This window comes from Tyto alba, unplaced genomic scaffold (assembly GCF_018691265.1).
Source record: "Tyto alba isolate M040663 unplaced genomic scaffold, T.alba_DEE_v4.0 Super-Scaffold_9, whole genome shotgun sequence".
In the NCBI taxonomy this organism is placed as follows: domain Eukaryota; kingdom Metazoa; phylum Chordata; class Aves; order Strigiformes; family Tytonidae; genus Tyto; species Tyto alba.
In genome coordinates, this window is record NW_024881330.1 from 3,382,034 (window position 1) to 3,404,185 (window position 22,152).

General features: G+C 44.4%; 1 protein-coding gene across 10 annotated transcripts in view; it reads left to right on the forward strand.

Moving 5' to 3' along the window:
• Positions 1-22,152, forward strand: part of TSNARE1 (t-SNARE domain containing 1) — a 491,281-nt gene that overhangs the window by 36,153 nt on the left and 432,976 nt on the right. For 7 of the 10 annotated variants that reach the window (XM_042786051.1, XM_042786060.1, XM_042786057.1 and 4 more), the window contains one exon: positions 14,748-14,839. The exons of 1 other annotated variant lie outside the window; for it this stretch is intronic. The gene's annotated coding sequence lies outside the window, so the exon portion shown is untranslated. The remainder of the gene's footprint in view (positions 1-14,747; positions 14,840-22,152) is intronic. 2 more of the 10 variants (XM_042786052.1, XM_042786055.1) reach the window with 1 other exon arrangement.

Consider the following 22,152-nt stretch of genomic DNA (forward strand, 5'->3'; position numbering starts at 1 on the left):
TTGGTTTTGTTTTGTTTTGTTTTTGTTTGTTTTGTTGTCAGATCTGTACCAGCTGTGACTGTGACCAGGTAATGGTAATGGTTCTGCAGCTATTACTGGGCTGGTGGACAGACATCAAAGAAAGGGCTGTAAGAGCATGAGCAGAGTATTTCTGCATTTCAGGAGGCTGCAGAGTTCATTTCCCCATCAAAGCAGGGCTGAGAGAAGTGAATGCTGTTAAGAGTACCATTTCTGACGATTTTCAAAATCACTCTGGATTAAAATCAATCAATTTTTGGAAAAAATCAGAATGCCCTTCCATCCAGCCTATGTAAAATAAAGGTAATTCAAGGATATTCAAAGAATATTTCTTTTTCTCAGAGATTTTTAACAGATGTTCTGTTTTAAAACCTGCTGTTCTTCGTGATTATTTGGAGATGTACATACAGTACCTGCGGCCATGTTACTGAATGGAGGAGCTCAACTTTAATATCAGCAGAGCTCCCTTCAGTGTAGTGTTCCTCATCCTAACTTCTGGGGAAGAAAGTGCTCTTTGTAGTCAAAAAGTGATGCTGGAATAGATAAAGTGTTCCTATATGGTAATTCTTGTGCTCTGAAGTTATGAGGAACCTTTGATCAGTCCTCTGCATGATTATCTTAATATCATGAAGGCTGATAATGCAAATGGAGATTTCAAGCTTGGCCTGATTCATAAATAGGATAAGTTAAAATGACGAACATGATTGAGTTATTTACTGCAGCTGCTTCCAGGGCTAGATAGATTTAAATGTCTGTTTCTTGTTTTGCATGATACTACAAGCTCAGGATTGTTGCTGGTGAAGTCTTTTCAGGAAAAAAAAAAAAAAAAAAAAAAGAGTGTGGGCACTTAAACAAATACTGATTTATTACTAAAGACTTCTATTTGGATTATTTGTATGTTCTGGCAAAATTTCTGTTGGCAAAATATTCTCTTGTCCATGGTGGGATTTTTGTCTCAAACCCAGACATTGTGAAATGCTCATCTGTGACATGCAGGACCCAAGCTGGATACATGCTTTGGAAATGCTGCTTCTCCAGCATCTCAGCTGCATATTTGACCTTCCCTTGTCTTAAGATTGCATCTACATATAACAAATAGGGTCTGAAAGCTTTGACATCACAGAAGTTCGTGGCTGTGAACCTGCCTGAGGGATCTCTTGCTTGCTGGCTCTTGGGTGTTGATGAATAAGGAGCATCTCAGCGGGGATAGCTGTGCTGAGTAGAATGCAGGGTGCTGTCTTGTGTCCTACAGGTACAAATCTACTTTGCATGCTTGTATGCTCTTCCATTTCTTTTGACTCCTGACCCAGTTCTGTTTTCAGCCCATCTTGGTTTACCCTGTTTTGCATGTAAAGCAGATGCTCCACTGATCCACTGAACTGAAGACTCCTGCGTCATCAGCCAGATTTCCTTCAGCCGTGTAGACAGCAAGTCCATAATGATCCTTAGAAAGCAAGATGGGTCATTGTAGCTAGAGGAGGAGGAAAGTCTTTCCATGATAGACACGAGGTCCTGACCTTTTTTCCTGGCTGGCATTGGTGCCAGTGCCACTGGTGATCTGACAGCCTTTGAAAATCATCTCCCTGATCTAATGAGACCTTGTAGCTAACATTTCGGTCTGTGTCTGTGGGACATTTCAAGTGAAAAGGTTTATTGTTTCACAACTACAACAGTGTAGAATATGAAAAAAAAACACCCAAACTTATAGTGTGTATATATAAAAAATATATGTGTATATAAATATATATATATTATATATATATATATAAATAAACAGTCTATAATATTGGGGCTTTTTTGCATGGACAAGTTGAAGTAGCAACAGGGAAGAATTGCTCAAAATACAGCAGCACTAAATCAAATTGATTTTTGCTATTTCTTGCCCAGTTTAAGCCCAATTTAACCCCCTAGCTTCCAGACTTTGTTCTGAGCCCACCACCTGAGCACTAGACCCCCGATGAGCAAGTTCTGGGCAATAGTTAATTATTGCAGCTCACTTAGGTACAAGTGTGAGAGGCTTTAGAGACAGGAAAACATACCCTGAAAACTTTACGAACAGAAAGCCCCAGAGGCTTTGGCTTTCTGGTTTATTGGTTCTGCTGTAACTGGTATTTTTGTAAAAATAGCATCTCCTGTTGTCAGTTTGCAAAGGAAAAGATGGTCCATTTCTGGGCTGGAGTACAGGATACAACAGCTTTTGGTTTTCTGCTCGCATCTGGGTAGGGGCTCAAAACGTGTCATTTGCTACTCTTTATTTTTGTAAACATTAATATTCTTGTATTCTCAGTTTGTCCTTCAAATAATGCAGTTCTGTACCTATCTTGTTTAACATCACTGTTGGTGACATGGACAGTGGGATCGAGTGCATGTTTGCTGATGACACCGGGCTGTGTGGTGCTGTGACACGCTGGAGGGCGGGGATGCCATCCCGAGGGACCTGGAGAGGTGGGTCCGTGCAAACCTCATGAAGCTCAACAAGGCCAAGTGCAAGGTCCTGCCTGTGGGTCGGGGCAATCCCCAGCACAAACACAGGCTGGGCAAGGAGTGGATTGAGAGCAGCCCTGCAAGGAAGGACTTGGGGGTGTTGGTTGAAGAGAAGCTCAACATGACCCGGCAATGTGAGCTTGCAGCCCAGAAAGCCAACCGTGTCCTGGGCTGCATCAAGAAGCGTGACCAGCAGGTCGAGGGAGGGGATTGTCCCCCTCTGCTCTGCTCCTGTGAGCCCCCCCTGCAGTGCTGGGGCCAGCTCGGGGGCCCCCAACAGCAGAAGGACCCGGAGCTGCTCGAGCGGGGCCAGAGGAGGCCACGGAGATGCTGGGGGGGCTGGAGCAGCTCCCCTGGGGGGCCGGGCTGAGAGAGTTGGGGGGGTTCAGCCTGGAGAAGGGAAGGCTCCGGGGAGCCCTTCGAGCAGCCTCCCAGGGCTTAAAGGGGGGACAGGAAAGGTGGGGAGGGACTCTGGATCAGGGGGTGTGGGGATAGGACAAGCGGGGGACGGTTTTAAACTGAAAGAGGGGAGATTTAATCAGATATTAGGAAGAAATTCTTGACTGTGAAGGTGTTGAGACACTGGCCCAGGGTGCCCAGAGCAGCTGTGGCTGCCCCCTCCCTGGAAGGGTTCAAGGCCAGGTTGGACGGGGCTGGGAGCAACCTGGTCAAATGTGTCCCTGCCCATGGCAGGGGGGTCAAACTAGATGATCTTTAAGGTCCCTCCCAACCCAAACCATTCTGTCATCGTATTCTATGATCTTGACATTAACCTCGTATAGGCATGTGTCCACAGAATTGCAGTGTGTTTGCTCTGTAAGTATTCATCCCTATCCATATATCTCATTTACCAACTCTGCTTTACTTAACCTACGAAGAATTAAAGCGCACCTAATGGCTGGAAGCTTTGGCAGGAAAAGTCTTTTATAAATCAGTATTCAGTAGTCTTCAGCTCACTGTGTAAAGGTAAATACCTGCTGCGTCTCCCTCTCCTGCTGCTTCATGGCTATGTCCTTGTGTTAAGTCCTCGGTAAACCTCCTTCTTATTGTGTTTCCTCTGTATATCCTGCAGGTTGTAACAGACTCCTGAACCTTGCGGTGTGGTATAGAAAATATTTTCTATGTTTGTTTGTTACTTTTAAGAGAGTCATTTGTATTTGACCAGCTTTGCACTGCTGTCTGTATATATATGTGTGTATATATATATATCTATCTCCTTTTTTATTCTTTGCACATCTCCCTATATATATTTCTTCTTTTTTTTTTTTTTATTTCTATAAAGCTTGTCCTATGCTAGGTAAACTTCCTCAACCTGTTGTGAAATGATGCCTCGTTTTTATCAGAGAGTCAGGATTTAAATGCACAGTCAATTTACCCTGCAGATTAATGCACTGCTGCAGAGGCATTGCAATAACTGTTCCCATTTCTGCTCCTCGCTTGTACAGCGTGTGAGATCATCTGATCGTCTTTAACTTCTCCCACGTCCAAGCAAACCTGGTGTTATCAAATACAGCAACCCCGGCTCAGCTGATGGGCACTGATTTGCAAGACTGAGGTTTAACGATGCTTTAGCTTTGGGAGGGGGATTTTACTGTATCACTTTTGAATGACAGCCCCAGTTTTGTTATTTGGGGTTTTTTTGGTTCGTTGGTTGGTTGGTTGTTTTTTTTTTTTTTGTTTTTTTTTTTTCCCCTATCTCTTTCTAGGACTGCTGTTTTTTCTGGAACTTTTAAAGAAGTGCATTTTTTTTCCTGCTCAAAAATCAGAGCAGTTTCTGGTTCTGGGAAGACCTTTTACAAATGCTGTGCAGTGCTGCTGCTGGGAACAGCCTCCCATAGCAACCTTCACCTTGAAAGCTAAAATCACATCACCCCATATGACAGCTTTATTACTAGATTGACATGTGAACCCTTTGGAAGCAGTCTAGGAGGCAGCAGAAAAGTTCCCTTAGATTCTCTTCAGATTTTGGGTTTTATTATTTTATATTTTGTGGGGATTTTTTAATCACTTTGTGTTTTGGTTTTGTTTTTTTTTTTTTTTTTTTTTTTTCCCTCAGATACGATAAATGTTGGGAAAGTGAGATGCACAGTTCTGTGTAAGGTAGAGATCTCTGCCATGAGGTATGACACACGATCATGGCCATCACTGCAACAATTTCAAGTCCTCCACTGCTACACGTGGACAAGATGAAGCCCTTGCTGGAAAGCCATGGCAGTGGTGAAACTGAGCTCAGGATGCGCTTTTTGGGCTTTGTGCTTATTGCAGTGGTGCTGGGGAGCTCCAAAGGGTTAGAGGACCGAGCAGATGGGTGGCAGGGGCTTGAAGGGAACGCATGTGCCATCAGCATCGCATCTGTCTGGTAGTTGCAGGTAGCTCTTGAAGACATGGAGCTGGAGGGTGCAGCATCCCGTGTGTGGTATCTTGGGCTTCTGGCAGCCATCCTTGGATAGCGGGTGCTGTGCAGGTGGTCAGTCAAAGGGCCTGGGTCTGTTGGTCAAAGTCTTATCTAAACCACTCCTTGGTGGGGCTGTGCTTGCAGCTGTTGTGCTTATCGCCGTCCCTAAGGAGGTTGGAGTTGGCAAACTGTTCCTTGGGTTGGGAAGTTATAATTTCGTCAGCTTGAGCTTCATGGGGCTGATGAACTTGGCACCAGGTGAGCCTGGAGTATGCTTCTGAGTTTTGCTGGGGGTGGCCTCTCCCTTTGCTTTGACAGTGGAGGTTATTCTGGCCCTGACCCACCAGCACTCAACATAAATCAAGACTGCACTAAGATGAGTGCTATTCCTGTTGTCTGGCCTCTCTGCAAACTTGTGTCACACCTCCATGCTGGCTTTACTTCCTCAAAGCTTCTGTTGATGAAGAGAGGACCTGATAGATGGATGAAGGTCCTGGAGAGCCAGGGCCCACTCCTGAGAGCAGTTGTGAGACCAAACCAGGTCATTCCAAACCCAGTCTGAGATAAGGCTGGTGATGGGAGAGTTTGTCTCCTGGGTTTTTGGTTGAGCTTGGCATTACTGATCTGATGGACTCTTCTTCTCCACCAGAAAACCAACTGCAAAATAGCTACTTGCAGTCTTCACTCACCTATGTGGACACATGTGGCATACTCTGAGCTGGTGGCTTCTGGGGCTTCTCTGGCTGCAAGGGTAAAAGAGACAAAATGCCTCATGCTGTTGATGATACCAACTTATATGATCTCCCTTGGTCATATTTCACTGGTGCAGAGATAGTCCCACCCGTACTTGTGGGCCACCAAGTCCATGGGAGGAGCAGCATCCCTCCTGCTTGCTACTGGAGCTCTGTATTTCTCTTTCCAAGCTCACCTGGGGAGTAGGAAAGCTCGATGAGTTATTTTTGGGTGGAGGAGGGGAGGTTGACTTTCTGTGTGGGCTGTAAGCAAGGAGACAGCCGGACTCAGACCCTGGGAAACCTATGGTGATAGAGAAAAGGTTTTGGAGACCATGTGAGGAGCTGCCTTGCTTTATCTGTGGCTCCCTCAAAAGCTTTTCAATCTTTTCTAACAGGCTTTGTAAGTGTCTCCATCCTCTGTTTAAATCCTGTTCCTCTTCATCCATTTGCACTTCATAGAGAAACAAGAAGTGACTCATTACACAGCCTACGAGGAAACTTTAATGAATAAATGCGTTTAAGAAAAAGAAGAGAAGATAAAAGAAAACAGAGTTCTGTCTGGGGCAGAGTGATGCTTTTGCTGTCTTGAACTCTGAAAGATTAAGTTAGGCTGCTTCTTTTTATTAGCTTTTAATTAATTGAGTTACTTCAGTGCCGTTGTTAAGACTAATAGGAAGGACTTTGTTGGGCCTAGAGCTGTGGGTTTGGTGTTTTGTTCGGAGTCTTTTGTTGTTTTTGTTTTTTGTTTGTTTGTTTTTTTAATTTGCTTGAAACATCAAGGGCAAAATTTACAAATCTCCCAGCCATTTTCCTTCCCCCTTCAAGCCTCCTTGATGCTGTCAGCGTCTCGTGGGGAGGAGGAGCAGGTCAGTGCCCTGCAGTGCTTTCTGGGCATCCTTGGCACTAATGGCAGCAAAACAGTGTCTTTTAAGGCACCCGTGGTGTCTTGGAGGTTGATGGGGTCCTCCTGCCTTTCAGAGGACCTATGCTTTTCTGCCAAGTCCCTGAAATAAATATGTTTATTTAGCTTTCTTCCTCTGCTGCTCTGACGGAAGGAACCTTGGTGACACTTTTCACTTTTTCTCTAGTAATAAAATAACCACATGTACCTGCAGTTTTAAAAATAGACCTTGTGCATCCCCCCTTTCTTGCTTCTGTGTCTTTTGTTCTGGTTGGGATCTCTTTTTGGGACTCCTGAAGAGAGTGGGATGACAGTCTGACAGTGTACTTATATATTTATATAATTCATGCAATGCATTAATTTTACAGTACATAGGAACAATAGGGTCAGTCAGCTGGAGCTGGTGGTAATAACTGGGAATTGCACGTGGTTTTATTTAAAGGTGGGTCTTCATTTTGAAGGTTCTTGAATTCAAGAGCTTGTTAGTGCTCTGCTTCTTCTCCATAAGCTCCAAGTCTTTTCTCTTTGTTTAAATACAGGAAAGCAATGTTTTCAAAGGGAGGGAAGAGGGTGAGAAAGAAGTGTGGGTGCTCCTCTGAGATCGAGCCGATCCATTTTTATCTTGTTATATATCATTTTTACTTAATGCTGTTATATTATTTCAGCTGTGCTTGGTTTTCAGATTCAATGCAGATATGAAGTTGCTATAACAACATGATGATTCATATAATGCTAGCAACAATCTGCTGGGATTTATTTTTCTATCATGACGACTTAGATGTTTTTGGTGGGGATTTCTGTCTATTTTCAGACAGATCACACCATTAGCTCTCTGCAGTGATTTGCTTTGGAATACCTGGACTCAAGGTAGTAACACCTGTACTTGTGTAACAGACCCAGAGATCTCAAAGCACTTCACAAAGGTCGGTGCTGTTGTGCCAGATTTAGGATGGGAGATGAAGGCACGGGGATGCGGGACTACAGCAAACACCTTCAGCATGTCAGGTGTGCAACCACGACGTGTGGTACCTTGCAGCTGTGCTTAGGTGGTTCTTCATCTCATTCCTTCTTGCAGGGGTAGAGCTGATAAACTGATTATTTCTGAGATCTTCTCCATCCATGTTGTTTGAAAATAAAGGCACAAGCTAAGAACTCTTGAATTTCTCCTGGAAACATATTGTCAAGATCTTCGTTACTACTTAAAGGTCTTCTGAGGTCACCGGGGATTTATCCAGAGTATTTGATTAATAAATCTGTTCCTTTTCAGATGTTATTTTATTTTTAAAATTATAGTCTGTGATGATAAAAATGTTTTTCTTGGGTCTTCTAATAGAAAAAACTGTCCAGAATTAAGGATGACTGACTTTTCTGTAGGATATGGCAGATTATACAGACATATCTACTGAACGCTGGGTTTTAAACTGCTTCTCCTTTGCAAAGAGAAGTCGTGATGGGAAATGTTTCAATGTACCTCCAAAGATTTTGTCAGCTTCTCGGTTCATATCTGAAACTTTAGCAATGAAAATAAATGCCTTCAGTATTCTGAAGCCTCACGCTGAGAGCTCTCTCCTCTTCTGTCTTTTTTCTGCCCTAATATTGAGAATATCAGATAACACATTTGCAAATGGAGCAGTGTGACCTGGCACCTTTCTTGGAGTTTTGGGTTTTTCCAGTCTTAAAGATGAGATTAATTTTTTTCCTAAATAAAGCCTTTTGTTTTCCTACTGACAAACATAACAAATTACTTGGTGTGTGTGGGTTGTGTTGTTTGGTATTTTTTTTTCTTTTTTCCTCCCCATGTGGAGCAGTAGCAGGACTTGGTGCCTTTTAGAAAAGTGGTGTTCCTCTGTGCAAAGCCCTGTGCTGATCTGAAACCCATCCGGAGGTGGTAACATGCTTTGTTCTGCCTGCCTCTTGAGCTGGCGTCTCTTTATCGTGCCCGACAACTGGAATGCAATTGATCCTGTAAAAAGGTCTGGGCTTTCTGTCCTGCCTAATTGTGTTAAATTGCATTTGCATCCTAAAGAGAGCAACTGGGAGAGGATGTTGAAGCCTTGCATGCATTTTTAAATTCATAAATGCCATCAGTGGAGTCTAAAGCATCAGATAACTGACTCTAAAGGCCTTGCTGAAATGTGCCGATGTCTTTATGTCTCTGAGAGTCGTCTTCCACTGTACTGAATCTCCAGATCCTACATGTGTTGCTGTCAGCTGTATTAGGGTTAAGGAGGAATCATAACTGAGAAAACAGCTGGTGTTGGAAATGTCCCGTGGAGGCTGTAATATCTGTATACCATCAAGTGAATTTTGCAGTTTTGCAGAGGGTCACATTCTGACGCCTGGTGTGGCTGCTGTGGTAGGACTTTTGTTGCCTTCACTTTGTTCCTAGGCATAATTTTTATCCCTCGACCACGTTGATCGTTCTGGCCTGATCCCATGCAGCCTCTTCCATGCAGCAAATCGCGGATTTCTCCTCCCACGAGGATGGGTGTGGGATGAGGACCTTCACGGTTGGCTTGGGGGCTCCTTGGATGCTGCACTGGAAAGGAGAAAGCCTCCTTTTGTTCATCACAGCTGGGACAGCCCTGCAATTTTAGCTTTGGGATCTCGGGACTGTTGCTGCTTCTTGTCTTGTCTGTGTTTGCTCATGGGCACGTTACAGAGCTGTGCCAGTGGTGGTTAGTGTGATACCAGTGGCCTGGGACAGAAGACAGCGTCTCACCCAGCTACTTGGGTGCATGTGTGTGTATCTCTGACGGGTAGAAGATGACTCTCCCTCTGAGTCATGCAATTCCTATTTCCTTCTATAGGCTACTAAAATCTGTTGAGAAACAGGGAGGGAAGAAATGGAAAGTGTCTCCGTATTTCAAGAGAAAAAGCAACCACTCCTCCGTGGTGGTTATTTTAGCAGCAGTTTGCATTTCAATTTCAACCCCAAAATACGCATCAAGTGCAGGCAGCTGTGTTTGCTGAGCCAGAAGGTATCTAAGATGGTGTCAGTTTTCTTGCTGTGGTCCTAATAGGGTGAGGAGCCATGAAAGAATTGTTAGCCATGTGCATGAGTGAGGTAATTTTGAAAAAAAAAAAAAAAAAAAAAAAAAATTAAAAAAATTCAGTTGGGTTTTGCAGCCAGACCTTGGAAATGACTTGGCTTGCCATATTGGTGCCTCGCTGTTGAACAGGGTTTTCACAATGCCTTGAGGGCTGTGAGTCAGCATCTGTCCCATTGCTCCCTCTTATAGAACTGCTCATCTCAGCTGGAGTTGGAGAGTCCTAAGGCCAGGTGTAGCATGGATGTCAGGGTTCTGCTCTGGTCTGGTAGTGCAGAGTTACACCTTAGCCCAAAGGCTCTCTCTATGGTAAGCAGTTGATGTGCCTGGTGGGTGGAGAGGCTTTCACAGGTGGTTTTCAGAAGCTCTTTCTACTTAGGGATGCCCGACCTTGCGACATGACGTGGTGGTATAGCCCCTGAACTTTGTATTTCCTCCCACCTACTCCTCAAGGTTTTTAAAGAGACCATCTCAGTTTTCTTCTGGCTTCCAGTTTTAAGTCTCTGGTGACTCTGGTCTCAGTTTTCTTCTGGCTTCCAGTTTTAAGTCTCTGGTCAGTGAGATGGTAAAGCCAGAATATGCATGAGACCTTCCGCAATGTTTTCGGAGAAAACATTCACGATACCTTTCGCTGCTTCAAAACATCAGGGAACCTGATATTTTCTTGGTCCTCCTATGTCCTTTTGTACTGGAGGATGACCATTGTCCATGTACGTGGAGGAAACGGTGCTCTAAAGGCAGCTGCGTTGTGTCTCAAGCAGCAGGGGTTAAACCTTGATGGTGGTGGAGCTGGAGCCCTGCTTTGAAGTCTGGTAGCAGCAGGCTCTTGCTGCTGCAAATGCAGATTCCCACTCGCTCTTTCAGCTGTCGGGAGTCTCTTGACGTGACACAGGGAAGTTTCCGCATGATGAATTTCAGGGAGTGAAGCGAGGGCGGGTGTACATTTTAATTTTAGTTCTGCATGACGGAAGAATGCTTGTGAGCCCATCATATTAATTTCAAAAGCTCTTTGGTATTGTGGTTATTTTGCTGGGATAATGCAGTGGGTTGACTGGGGAATAAGCAAACAAGGCAAGAATTTGGGGAACTGTAAAACCAACCATGCAGACATAAGTTAGCCTGCACAGCCTGTCAGTAACCACCTGCATATCTTCCTTGAACCTGTTCCTACCCCTAGGAAAGAGGTTCCAACCCTGAAGGATCTTTGCATTCTCAGTCTTTTGGACTGTAGTTACTGGATTGGAAAGACTCCAGTTGTCCAGCTCTCTAGCTCAGCCATCTTCCACTGGTCCCATCTGCTAATTCATCCTCTAGGAGAAACAGAGTTGATGTCATGCCAGCAGGAACTGTCGTAAGCTATTTTCATGTCTAGTGCCTAGGCATGGCATAGGGGAAGGCGTGGAGAAATCCCAGAAAGGAGGTTGAGTAATGGAAGGTGATGGGTCCAGATGGAGCAGACCCATCTTCAGAAAAGGGCCGCTCTTCCTCCCCTCCTGTTTCCACGCAACTGAGCTTTGTCAGCATTAAAACTTGAGGTAACCTCCTTGTGAAATCCTTTGCTTGCTCAGAAAGGGGAGATGGTTGCAATCCACTTTACGCCAGTTCAAGCTGGGAGGAATGTGGCATTGGCACAGTTTGTCCCTGCAGTGCGTGTAGGACCATGCAAAGATGCAAGGTGGCCCAGCAGCGAGGATGTGAACGTTGGAGTGAGGAAACCTGGGTTGATCTCTCCGTGTCAAAAGTATTGTTAGTAATAGAGGTGTACAGGGTACTGTCTTTGTTGATTTGTCTTGGTACTGTCCTGGTTTCCACCCTAGAAGTTCTTCAGGTTTTGGGGATATGATGTGCATCGTGGTTGTGTTGCAGCTTGGGGATATTTCTGGATAACTCACCAGGCAAACTCCTCTAGATAACAGCTGTATTGGACATTGTACAAGCAAGATGAAATCTATGCATCTACCTCCTGATTTTTGTTGTGTGTTTTTTTTTTTTTGTTTTTGTTTTTTGTTTTTTGTTTTTTTTTTTTTAAAAAAATAAATATTATGCTTGTGCTCTTGGATGGCATTTTCTATTCAAAAAGGGAGGGAAGGAATGAACATGTCACCCACACCCGAGGTGCTGGGCACATAACTCAGGAGAATTACTCATAAAACTGCAACCTCATTATACAACTATGAAGGATTTCTTCCACCAATTTCCTCAGTCTGGCCACAATCCTGAAATTAATCTCACCTAAACAGTCAGTAGCGTTTCCTCTATCAGTGCAGGCAGAAATCATTTTGTTTTGTGGCTGAATGCTTCAGACAAAGAAGAGAAAAGAAAGGAGAAAAAAAAATCCCAAAGCATAATACTTAAGTGGATGCATTTGCTCTGCATTTTAGAAAAGGATGTCTCCATCCCAGTTCCAAGGAATGCATCCTCTGGAAGCCCTGGATGGATTGCCATGATGCCATTATAGTTTCTATGGGCATATAGGGGTTGAATCTGTTGTGACTTTGTTGGCCTCGTTAGAGCTGCTCTTCCTCCTGCCATCTGAAGCTTCGGTGTGGGGTCCTTCCAGCCTCCCTGTCTTTCTCGTGGAATCTAAACACGTTTCTGTCTGTCATCTCCCACACCCCAGGTTTCCTGCTTCCAGCCCTTGGCCATCACCACGAGCGGCTGACACTGCCCTTGGGCACGCTCGTTCGGGCTGAACAGCGGGATGCTTTTCACAACGTTTGCTTTCCAGATGGATCTCCCCTCTCCGAGTCTGCTGTTTTGCTCTGATGGGGAAAACACAGCTGCCCTGGGGTTTGTTTTCCACTCTCAAGTGTAGGTGGAGCAGATTGGAGAAGACTCAAAGCACCTGGGTGACTGGTGAGCTGGGTGGTTGAGGTGGTTTTCCCCCTGTAAACATCTCAGGAGGTGGGGACAGCTTACCCTTTGGGTAGCAGATGGGATCTGGAGTTACTGTGCCCCTGTGGGCACTGGTAGGATGAGCTGATTTTTGGATCTTGTTGCTTGGGAGAGCCCATGTGAGAGGCTTCAGGCTCTCTGAAACGCATGCTCCTGTATTTCTTTCTCCTGATAGAGAATCACTTGGGTTTTAGCTGCTCTTAGCACTGCCTTGCAGTAAACAGGAATGGTGAACATGGGAGGACTGAAATTCAGATCTAAGTGCATCTCTCGCTGATGTTAAGATCCAGAAATCAGGGGTCTCTTATGTGCTTTTATCATCCTCTTCCTAAATTTCTGTTCCTGGAGCAGAAGAGGCTGGCAGCTGAAGTCACAAATTCCCAGCTCTTAGCTCCTACTGCTCGTTTTCTTTCCTTAAGAAAGGGGGTGAAGTAAAGGTGCTTTGGGATGCCCAGCAGAAAAAGCATCCTTATAACCAGTGCAGTGATGGTATTGCTCAACAAGGAGTTGGACGGAGGATGTCCTAGGTGAAACAAGGCAAACTGGCAGGCTACACATCGCCTTGTCCTTCCCATTAATCTCTAAGAAGCTGATAACATTTCTTCTGTCAGCTGCTAGCTATGGCTGGAGGCTTTTTAAAGTTTGCCCCATGGGCTGGTTTTGCCTTGCCAAAAGGACGTGGGGGTGCTTCTGGGGGATATAGGATGCTGAAGGATGAGGTGAGGTACCACTCATCTGCTAATGCAGAACATGGTAAACAAGAGGGAATGGAGTGGGAGGGTTGAGCTGGGTTGCATGATGGTGTTTTTCATAGCTTAAATGGGCAGGTGGTTGGGAATTACATCCTCTGGCTGTAACAAATCAATAAGATCAATGTTTGCGAAATACGTTGCACAATTTGATGCAAATCGTGATTAAACTTCTAGACTGGTTGTCCCTAGCCCGAAGCGCTCGGTAACACATATATCTGTTGAGATACCTTTTGATGTTTCTCGCAGCCAGCAACAAGAAGGTGCTGATACAGGAGGGGAAAGTCAGCTGTCACAGTGTGTAACTGGCTTAGTATGTTGTACAGAGGTCACTGAAGGCTGGGATTGCTGCTCTGGGCAGATACAAATCATTGCTGCAGTTTTATCTCTGTATTTTCGGGCTGAGGAAATTGCATTTTTTTTTTTTTTTTTTTAAGTGAGCTTTGTATACAGAACATGCATATAGGAAGTACAGAGCATCTATATAGGAAGTGTTAATTAATACCTTAAAAATACTATTATATTCAGCATACGGTGACCAGAGCAGTATAGGAGATAAACACAGTGTGTGAAGAAGGGCTTCCTTGTTAGTGTTAATTAAACAGAGCAAGTCGGTGCATTAATTAAAAGGCCTTTTGTGATAACAGACTGATGAATAGACACTGCGCTTTCTTTGTAATGGAGAAAATTAGGAAATGCTACATACGTAATAGCTGTTGAAAGGTAGATAGATGTGTTAAGGAATCTACAATTTATCTGGCTAATGCTCATCTTGGACCATCTGAGTGTCTGTGTATAAAACCAGAGAGCTTGTGGGTGCGGCTCTGGGTTGCATCTTGAAATCTGCAACCTCTTGGGGTTGCACCAGCACTTCCTCCTTGCAGGAGAATTGGGTGCTTTTATAGCCAAGAGGTGGTGTTTCTAGAAGGAGAGTCCTTAGAATAAAAGCTAAAAATGGGAGTTTTTGCAAGGTAGGGGTGTGCGTACAAGTGTGCAAGCAAGCGTGAGAGAGTAACAACCTGCTGGTGAGAAATGTGAAGATCTTCATTCAACAGGGCTCTCCGTGTTCTCTCAGATTTGACATAAGCTGAAATGCTTAACTGGATGATGGCCAGAGTGTTCCTCCCACAGCAGGTTCGAGATCTTAAAGAGAACAGGATAGTTAAGTGATTCCCCTTTCCCATTGCAGGTTTTAATTTGTTATTTTTTGCAGGTATCTTGAATTCAAATATAACCTTCTACTTTTATACCTCCACTAATCTGGAAATCTTAAAACCCTTTATCAGTTTTAGACGTTTATATCCCCTTTCTCTTAACAAGGAGATGCTGTTCCCATACTCAGCAGTGATGTTTTGAGGAATCAACATTAGCTTTTGTGCCTCTTCATACAGCCCAGCTCCGAGGCTGCAGGTTGTTGCCGGACACCAGAGTTCATGGCACTGATGGTGTCTCTGTCCGTAGCCATGACAGTGAAATAGTTTTCTTCCCAATACTAATCAGTTGTCTTGCTTTTCCTTTCAGATTAGAAGAAAGTCTTTTGTGACGGGGGGAACAGGGCTCGGAAATCAGTTGGTAAGAGCATCTCTGCCAGAGAGTCACCTGCATGTGGAAAGGTGGGGCTCAGGCAGGTGCAAATAAAATTTTGCCCTTGAGAAATGTTGTGTTTGTGTTTTTTTTGTTTTGTTTTGGTTTTTTTTTGTTGTTGTTTGTTTTTTTTTGTTGTTGTTTTTTGTGTTGGTTTTTTTTTTTTTTTTTTTTTCCCTGGCTCTCATTTATAGAAGTTTCACCCTCTTTTGGACTGAGTTGCAAAAAAGGAAAACAGGTTTATGAAAGTTTTGGTGGAAAGGCTGGGAAGGGAGTCCCTGTATGCCATGCCTTAGCTTCACTCATATGGAGAGCAACCATATGCAAGAGCTGTCTCAGAGGTTTGGCTGTGTTTTTGCGTTCTTCCTGTGTTGTCATTGTTCTGGTCTTCTGACGGTTTCATGTCTTTGATCTCTAGAGATAGCTATGTACAGAAAAAAAATGAAATGCAGAGAATGGCAGTGTTTTGAAGCACGGGTGCTTAAACGTGCCATGAAGAATTAGAGTCATAGAATAGTTTGGATTTGAAGGGATCTTTAAAGGTCATCTAGTCTGACCCCCCTGCAATAAGCAGGAACATCTTCAACCAGATCAAGTTGCTCAGAGCCCCATCCAACCTGACCTTGAATGTTTCCAGGGGTGGGGCATCAATCACCATTCTGGGCAACCTGTTCTACTGTTTCACCACACTCAACATAAAAAATTTCTTCCTTTTATCTAGGCTGAATCTACCCCCTTTTAGTTTAAAACCATTACCCCTTGTCCTATGGCTACAGGACCTACTAATAAGTTTGTCCCCAAATCCCCTGAAATCACTGAGAATCATATTTTTCTGTAGGTCTTCAGGTTTAGCTTCATGTTAATTGTCTTGAAAACGCTTTCTAGGGTGAGTGAAGCCTTGTTGGTCTCCTGTGCAGTGTGACAGGCAAGCAGAAGAATGCTGGTCCCATGCCATGCTGGTGGGATGTTCATGCAGCACTTGGACGCTCACCGGTCCACTCCCAGGGGACTTCCCTGCTCCAGCAGCAGTTTCCTAAGCGGCATTCCCGTTCCTTGGCAGGACAGCCAAAGCCAAGCTCCGTTGGCTTTTCTTGGGGGCTATTTTTTTGTTTTCTCCTCCCATCTGGTTTACCTCCGCTGGAGGTGTAGGGAGCTGCTGTGAATTTACATGACTCCTCCATGGTGTCCCTTGAGACAGCAACTCTGATTCATTGCCTGCAAGGCTCGTGTAAGGAAAGAAAGAGCTTTGTGTAATTTTCATGTTACCTGTGGCAGCACCGGTGCTGAATCAGTGCGATGGGTACCCCTTTTGATATGGGTGATGTTTCCCTAAATATCAGTGCTCATTGCCCCAGATGTCCTTGCAGCAGTGCTGAGTAAGGAGCGTTAGTGGTGTTACTGCTGTCCGGGATAGTCCCACAGCACCACGTTTGGCTGGAGAGTGGCAACATAAATTGTCCTCCTACAAGGATCTGGGCTGAAGACTAGAGGATTTGGCTTTCCGTGCAAGCTAGTCGTGCCTTAAAAAAATTTTGCTGAAGGCGTCTTTTCTCAGCTTTGTAACTTTCCCTTTCCATCTCTTGCTTTGACATGAAGTTTCTTCTGTGTGGCAGAGAGGACCAGCTGCGTGGGAATATGGCCTCTGGGAGCTGCCTAGGCTGGTGGGTTAGAAAGCTGTAGTCAACCAGGTTGGGGTGGGGGGGCAGATTGTTTTAGCAGTGAGCGGGGGGAAATAGCAGTTGTGGCATCCTTGTATCTCTGACTCATCTTGCTCATGCTGGACCTGGGGTCACAAGCCTGGTGCAGGGCATTGTTTGGTGGTGTGAATCATGAGGAGTGCCGATGTGATGAATGTGAATTTCCCTTCGAGCGCTGAGAGATGTGTTGATGGTGTCAGCCAAGCCATGGTCAAGATATTTATCTCTCACCAGTTCTTGTGATGGTCCGTGGCTGTGTTGATAACGTGTTGGCCCGCATTTATTTGTTGACCTGTCCAACTTTGTAACTGTTTCTGTAGTGTCTTTATGATCTTGGACTCTTGCTGATGGCCTTTTCCCCACTCTGTGTATACCGTGGTATGTTCTTCTGCCTGTGTACATGCTGTGTGATGCAGATGAGGAAAGAGTGGGAACTGTTTGGGGAGGGTCACCCCAGCTGATGATTTGGTATGGGATGCTCTTGAAAACATCACTGTTTGGTAGCCACATGTTAGAACTTTGGAAGCAAAGCTACAGAAGGACACCTCTTGCAGCAGAGAGCCCATGTCTCTTCCTGTTCAGATTTGCTATTTTTTACCTCCTGATACACTAAAAGTCCAGGCAGCAGAGTTGTTTTTAGCTCCTTGATTCTTCCTGCCTGGGATCTGCACCAAGCAAGCGCTGGTAAAGGCACTTCTGCTGGAAGGGGTGTGCAAGGTTCAAATACAACGTGTTCCTTGGCCCCGTCCCACTTCATCCATGTGGCCAAGTGTTTGCCAGAGGCTACTGAGGTCTGGAGAGGCCACTCCATGCTAAGTACACCAGTGGGTCCTCCCTGGGGATGTTGTTCAACTGGCCTTGACCCGTGCTTCAGCCATTCAGGTGACACAAGAAGGAGGTTGACTGGGGCTAGATTAGTGCCTGGATTTGTGTCTGGGTGGGAGCAGTGAGCGTCAGCTTCAGTACTCAAAGTTCTCTTGTGTGACCAAGTGGTTTTCTTTATTCTTGTCTCTGATGGGTCATTTGTGCTTTCAGGTGGAGTCACAGTGATTGGAAAAATTGTGTTAATATCAGTGCATAAAAATACATATGCATGCATACAACTGTATGTAAAAGATACTTTTATTTGCTAAAGCAAATGGAGATGTAACATCCGTGTGTTGATGCCCTTATTGTGCCCAGGTCCTTGCTAGATCTTGTTTCATTTTCTCCTTATCCCTGTCATTCTGATCTTTGCAAATGTTGCAGCTGAACCTCACAAATGCTGTTTTCCATGTGGATACTGATTTTGTCTTTAGGAGTGCAAAGGAGTGGGGGACACTGTTTGTCCAAGGGCGTATAAAAGGGCTTAAAGCTAGTGATGTGGGCTTGGGTTGCTATTGCTCCTCTCCCAGCATGCTGCTCAGTATCCTCATCCCACATGTAGTTCCTGGCTGTGGCATTGCTCTGCAGGATGCTGTCAAGTATGTATGGAAGGAAAAAGGAGCCATTCTACAACATCCTGGTGTAACTGTCCCAGCTGTCAGCATGTGATGTGAACGGTGTGGTGACCCAAAAAAGCTTCTCCCTGGGTGGTGGGTCAATCTGGTACCTATCCACGTCTGCCTTCGTCTGGATGTCTTGACGTTTAGCATTCAGTACACCACCCACTGTAGAGCAATGGGCAGTGTCACCAAGCTGTTAGCATATTTTGTGTTTTCTCAAACCAGTTTCTTGGCCAACGTTTCAGCACTGAGGTGGTTTCTGGACAGATTTCACCCATGTGGTGGTCTCTGCTCAGTGAGCTGGGCTGGCTTCGCCTCCGCAAAGCCTGTGGCTCCCGTCTTGCTGCTTTTTCCCTGCGTCTCAACGCTTGCATTCCTGCAAGCGAACAAGATAACCGCCACGTCGCTTTTGTAGCAAACCCTCTTCGAAGTGACAACCGTGGGCAAAAGCGTGTTGATGTGGTGCATTGGGATTGCTGATTCGCTGGGCTGTCGTCCTAATCTCTTTAGCGTTGAAAGAGATGGAAGAGCGTGGCCTCTCCGAGCTTCCTCGGTTGTCTTTCTCAAGAAACGCTGCCTCCAAGTAAACTGGGATCTGCACAGATTCCTCGGTCTTCCCCAAAGAAGTAGGAAGGTGTTCTCCCACGTCAGCAACGTCGTTCGGGTTTGGCAGAGCAGAGCGTACAACTAGAGCGAAAGCTATCTGTGCTTGGATGTGAGCGTTGCTGTCTGGCCAGGGGAGGTGTCTGCCGTGTACCGCATAGGAGAAGGTTTCTTGTGTTTTGGGAGTGCTCCTCAGATGGGGAAAACCTGGGTGTTAAGGAAAGATTTATCTTTTTTTTTTGAGATGCGGGGGAATACGGGGAAGTGAAATTGTAGTCACTGCGGTAGCTGTTGCCAAGAACAGCTCCTGGATGTTTGTCAACTTTTAAAAATGAGCTTAATCTCAACCACGTATTAAGGGATTGATGAGAGCTTTCCTGTGCTGTGCAGGTGTTTGGATCAAGCACCAGCACCTGAAAACACACGAACCATGAAAATCTGAGGTTGTTCCCATTTCTCACCCTCCTGTGTCATCAAGAATCTGCTGGTGGTTGCTGTCACCGTTCTCTAGTTTATCTATGTCCTCTTTTGCAGATCAGGTGGGATGGGGGAAGGACGAGACTGTCCTTGCCCTCTCTTCATCAAATGGCTACCACCTTCAGGTTGGGATGCTATGATAGAGTTGATGATTTCGTGCTATTTATTTATTTATTTATTTATTTAATTTTAAAGAAGTGGAGGGATTGATTTTTTTTTTTTTTTTTTTTTTTTTTTTTTTTTTCCTCTTTTGAGCTGGAATTTCCAGAAACTCAGACTCCACAATCAAGAGCGGGTATATCCTTGTCTTAAAACCGAATACATCTATGCAACCACCTTAATTTCTGCAGCCAGCTGCCAATGAATCTGTCCTGTGTTGGGCAAGACTTTTTGGCCGAAGCCTCCATTTTCAGGGCACATCAGCATATTTTGAATTATCTGTATCTCTGGGCCTTACAACTTTTCTCTTCTCTCCCTGTTGCCAGCTTTGGATTTTTTTGTGTGTTTTAAAAACACCTCCTCCACACACGGGCAGGTTTCTGTGCTGGTTTGGGATGGCAGCCAGCGTTTCTACAGCTGGTGCGTTGAGCATCGTGCAAGGTTTCTGCAAAAGAGGCAAATCCAGATGTCCCTTTTTTTCTAAGCAGTGACAAAGAAGCTGATATGAGTTACTTCTGCTCTTAGAGATCCAAAAGGCCGAAAGTATTTATTTTTTAGCTGCATGGGGTGACAGCTTTCCAGCCTGCTTGCTGCAGATTCAGTTATTTTATGGATCTGTGGTCCATAGTATGGACCTCTCCTCTCATAATATGTAAAGTTGGAGATAAAATGTGTGGGGTAGTGGTAGAGCCAGTGCTCTGAGGAATGTGGATCACAAGGATGAACTGTGTATAGGTTTGGAAGAGGATTTTGTTGGCACCTAAAGAGTGGTGAGAAGGCAGACAGTGATTGCACAGGAATGGTCTCCAGAATCCAAAGAACACTGATCCAGCATCAACCAGTAAGATAAGGAAACCCTGTAGCACTATTCAAATCTGTTGTTATAGTGATTCCAAGGGAAAGGACATCACTGTTTTCTGAAATGACATTTTTTTTAAATGAAATTTGAAATGCTAATGAAACTTCGAAATTCCTTGTGATTTCCCAACTCAACTTCTCTTCCACCCTCATCTTCCAGCCAGGTACAACCTATAGCAGGGAAGGAGAGTTCATAAAATACAAGCAGGGCCAAGATAATGATGAGGAGAGGCAATGGCATGGTGCCTGTCATTGAGAGAGAGCATTTCTGCATTTGAAGATGATTTGAATCAATGATTGCTGGTTTAAGGTGGGTCTGCAGGTTGGATCATGTAATCAGTCCTTGTCTCCTCAACAGTGTAGTTGCCTGAGATGATCTGCTCTGGCTTAAGCTGGTCAGCTAGGAAGGATCTTGTCTTGGAAACTTTTGAGTTAGAAGTATATTCTGAGTTGGAAAAAAATGTGCTCTGTTTTGAGAGAGCAGCTGGGAAGCAGAATCAAATCCTTTTTTTTTTTTTTTTTTTTTTTTTGAAAAGGAACAAAACAAATAAATACAGAAAGAAATAAAGAAAACCTGCAAACAGAGAGTTGAAAAGGCTCAAATTCAATGCTGTTGCTTGTGAATATTACTCTGAAGCCCTCACTGAGATCAGAGCATCTTTGCCGAATGCAAAATATTGTCTGTGCCTGCCAGCGTTGCTGCTTCTCAACAAGGTGCAGTTGTTCAGTAAGTAGTTACAATTTAGGGGGAAAATATCTAGAAGTGATTAAAAAGTAATTTAAAATATCTGTGCTTTCCTGTTAAGCTTTTGCCAGTGGCATTAAATAGTCTATTTTTTCCCCTGCGCTTCTAACAAGCCTATTGTCACGCTGCAGGCATTTTTATGATAAAAAAATAACATTGTGTATCGACCAAAGCTCAGTTAACTAAAGCAAGTGGAAGACCTCCCTTGTAAAACAACAACCTGTGGCTGAGGATGTTGATTTCTCTAGGGATTAGTAAACTTGCCATATCAATGTATTTTTAAATAACTCCATAACCTCACAGTGCCAGTTAGGGAAGAGGTGTTATTTCCATTATTTCCCTGCCCCTTAAATTGGACCAGGCAAATCATGTGTTAGATACTTCTTTTCTTCCAGTTTCAGTAGAGCAATAATAATAACAAAAAAAACAAACGAAACCAAAACAAAATAAATAAAAAAAAAAAAAAAGGCAGTAAGCTGTTGGGGCAGACTATGGAGTTGAGGGGATACAGATGTGTTAATTCTTTCCTGGGTCTGAAAAATGCCTATTTTGCTCATTGTCAGAAAAACAAAGTTGTAGCTCCAAAAGCATTTGCCATGTGTTGCACCCATGTAATAATATATGTGGTATAAATTATAATACAAGAGCTTGCACGAGGAGCATGAAAATGCTCAAAACCCCTTTGGGTGGGGTCTGGAGGTGCTGCTTTCATTGGGTATTTGAGGCAACTTCTGGGTCACATCTTTTCACAGTCCTCTTGGCCTTTGCTAGGCATTGTGAGTGCTTTTCTAAATCACACGTTGACTCAATGGAGTTTCGGTGGAGTGAATGGTTTCTTAGCTAGATCTTGTTGATGGGGTTGGATTGTGTTAGATATGGGGGGTGACCTGAATAAAACAATGTTGTCCCCAGTGACTGCTGTCTTCAGTTTAGAGAGGACTCTGGACTTCAGCTCCCTGGGAAACCTTGGACCTGCCCTCTTTGAACTACTTCAGTTGAGAAAAGTTGGCTGAAGTCAACAGATGATTGGTTATAAGCATTGGCATCCCTTTTAGATGTTATGGTAAACGGGTACTTTCCATATGCCAATGGCTTGATGTCTTGTTTTCGAGTATCATCCCAAAGCCTTTTTTTATCTTCTTTCTTTGCTTCCCTAAATAACTGAAGGAAGAGAAAAACTTGGGTGCTGTCATAGGTGGTGAGCAAGGCGCCGTATAAAACAAGGCTGTCTTGGACAGCATTGCCCATCCCATCAGTGCAGCCACTGGTTGGTTTGTTGGTTCCCAGCCTGTGAGCACTTTCTGGCAGTTTGGTCCTTT